Source organism: Schistocerca nitens, chromosome 9, assembly GCF_023898315.1.
Source record: "Schistocerca nitens isolate TAMUIC-IGC-003100 chromosome 9, iqSchNite1.1, whole genome shotgun sequence".
Classification (NCBI taxonomy): Eukaryota; Metazoa; Arthropoda; class Insecta; order Orthoptera; family Acrididae; genus Schistocerca; species Schistocerca nitens.
The window spans coordinates 129,220,489-129,223,762 of record NC_064622.1 but is presented as its reverse complement, the minus strand read 5'-3'; the positions used below and the strand labels follow the sequence as shown (position 1 = coordinate 129,223,762).

General features: G+C 44.3%; 1 pseudogene; it reads left to right on the top strand.

Annotated features, from left to right (window-relative positions):
• Nucleotides 1-1,774: 1,774 nt before the first annotated feature.
• Nucleotides 1,775-1,892, top strand: LOC126204556 (5S ribosomal RNA; annotated as a pseudogene).
• The last annotated feature ends 1,382 nt before the right edge of the window (nt 1,893-3,274 follow it).

The following is a 3,274-nucleotide window of genomic DNA, read 5'->3' as shown; positions in this document are numbered from 1 at the left end:
TTGTGTCGTGCAGTCATCAAGGGTACACGAGTGGGCCTTTGGTTCCGAAAGCTCATATTTATGACGTTTCGTTGAATGGTTCGCACGCCGACACTTGCTAATGGCCCAGCATTGAAATCTGCATCAGTCTGTGGAAGGGTTGTACTTCTGTCACGTTGAACGCTTCTCCTCATTCGTCGTTGGTCGCATTCTTGCAAGGTCTTTTTCCGGCCGCAGTGGTGTCAGAGATTTGATGTTTTGCTCGTCTATTACGGTAGACTCGTGAATTGGTCATAACGGAAAATCCTCACTTCATCGTTACCTCGGTGATGCTGTGTCCCATCTCTCGTGCGCCGACTATAACACCACCTTCAAATTCACTTAAATCTTGATAACCTACCATTGTGGCAGCAGTAACCGATCTAACAACTGCGCCAGACACTCGTCTTATATAGGCGATGCCAACCGCAGCCCCATATCCTGCCTGTTAATATATTTCTGTATTTGAATGAGCATGCCTACACCAGTTTCTTTGGTGCTTCAGTGTAGAACGTACTCTTTACTGGCATAATTCACGTTTTCATAAGAATGCATCTTTAACTGTGTTCTGACAGATTAGAAATACTCGTTGGACCGCAGCTCCATTTCGGACGCTTGGTTTGAAAACCGTGAGACCCTCTCCGTTCCGTCAGACAATGGCCTTTGGCGCCATTTTGTTGTGACTTTCCCTATCTTCGGCTCCGGGCTACACGCAGTTACACCCCGCTTACCTCCCCACACCCAGCCGAATGAGCATTTGTCGCGTGTTGTTTCCCAGACGGGAATGTGTCACAGTGTGGCTAGGTCTCCCCATCTAGTAAGCACAATACGACCAGGGAGTAAAAACCACCTGCGGCTCTCAGGCCTCACCATAGACTCTTTCATCAGTTCATTTGTTGAGTATTGAAGTTGTTGTCAAAGAGATTGCTTACAAAACATTTCTACGATTCCCTATTTCGTATCATCGAGTCATGCCGAACGGAAAGCAGACATTCCGCGTATGCAAAATGGGACAACACCAGTGGTTTATTTGCCCAACGGAGAGTGTAATGCAATTTGTAAGAAGTCTCAGCTAGTCAATAGGAATAAATGGGAAGAAAATTATAGAGAGGGAATACATCGCGAAAATCTGATTAAAAAATTTCAAGGACTGGGTTCCACAACTCGTATATCCCGCGTGACTGCGAGGACAGAGTAATAACAGCTCCCACAGAACAGCGTAATATACATTATCAGTAGCTCCCTGTGTGAATAGATCGAAATCATGATGGACAATGATTCTGAAACTTCCGACAAATTTTGAGTGGTTGTAAAGGTGATCTTAATGAAGCGTACATTGTATGGTTTTGTTCATGCTATTGCTCTTGTTTAGTTGATTGTGTTTCCCTGTTTGGGGATTACACTAATAATTATTATTACTATCCTTCCAGTGCTCGGTACAATTACCATATTAGCCAGGGTGATATCTGTTATAGTCTTTTCTCTTTCTTTTAAAACTTGGTAGGCCACTAATAATCGAGTGCATGCTACACAACATGACAAAATTGGCTGCATCATATAAGTGAAACAATACTGTCTTGTCCCGTCATGATTGTAAAATTAATGTTACTGATATATGTGTTTATTAACAATGATTGCTCTTTCGAATGGCATTTGTCATTCAACAGTTCTGCTTCCCTATCTGAGTGGTGTCGGGCAATCTAGCTCAGCGCATTCGGTCATGGACCAGTCCACCCTCTCCCTCATGTGAGATCTGGCCAATAGCCTTGCCGCAGTGGTTGCACCGGTTCCCGTCAGATCACCGAAGTTAAGCGCTGTCGGGCCAGACTAGCACTTGGATGGGTGACCATCCGGTCTGCCGGACACTGTTGGCAAGCGGGGTGCACTCAGTCCTTGTGAGGCAAACTGAGGAGCTACTTGATTGAGAAGTAGCGGCTCCGGTCTCGTAAACTGACATTCAATGATGTCTGTGGGCTGAGGATGACACGGCGGCCGGTCGGTGCCGTTGAGTCTTCCAAGGCCTGTTCGGACGCAGAGGAGCATGCGGCATTCGCAGAGAAATAATGAATAGAACGACCAGAAAAAAGAGGTGGTCGATGGGTCTGACTGCCATGCCGATGACTCTGGTTGAATTCCAGGTACCGCGAGATATTTTTTTCTTAATGGTTGGGCTGGAACGGGTTCATTAAGCCGCGTAATGCCAATTAATTAGCTTTATGAATGAGCAGTAGCGACACCAAGGTGATTTAGTGTGGTCATTAGGAGGCTTGTTTCATTTGTCAATGGAACCCATTCACTTCCTATCAGCCTACCTATTGTTCAAAATTCTTCTATAGCGCTACGTCTCAAACATTTCGATTCTCTACTTCCCAGTTTTACCACAGTCCATGATATTCTACCATACAATGCTCGGCTATTGCTTCAACGACCTTAAATAACAACATAGAGATGAGTTAACCCTTCCACGCAACTGTTTCTTATGAAGACTCGCGGCCATGAAGAAGGAAGCAGGCACTCTGTCAGCAACAACATCACAGCTTACACATGCTTTCGTCTTTCTGTTTCAAGAAATGCTACCAAGCTCGATCGCACAAAAAATGTTCGAATGACGTCGACTATCAAAGCATACATCTCCTCATCAGCTCTGGACGTGAATGCATTAGAAAATGCAGAGTGCTACATAGATGTGTCGGTAGATGATCACTTCTGTGCTTGTCTCCAACGAAAAATGTAAATGGGCTTCTTTGAGGACAATAAACACCTCTTTAGAACACTAAACGGGAGCTGACTTTAGTTCGATACGCAGTGGACAATAACTCACACATTCAGGGAGCGCCAGAAAAAGAGAAAAAAGTTCTGCTGGATGAATTGTGATACAAAGTGGCCTATAGTTCCATATCAGATAAAGAGCTCCAGAAATCATTACGTGTGTTGAATTTAGGTGTTCAGCTACTATTAACTATCTGTGCCTGCGCGCCTTACGATTATCTGACACATCCAGTGACATTCAAGGCATCTGTTTAACGGGAAACACCCCGATTTATTAATTTAACATTGCCAAAGACTGGAGGGGGATTCAGAAAAAGAATTCGAGTGTTTTGCCAACTCTAAAACAACTAACGCTAAAGTGTACCAAAATTCTGTTCGACTGCATGATACGTATGCAACGTTTCTCTCTTCTTACTATGAGGCTGAAGACGTTGGATGTACAGTCCTAGGCAGTTTAAGGAATTAATATCCGTAGTGCTGATTAACT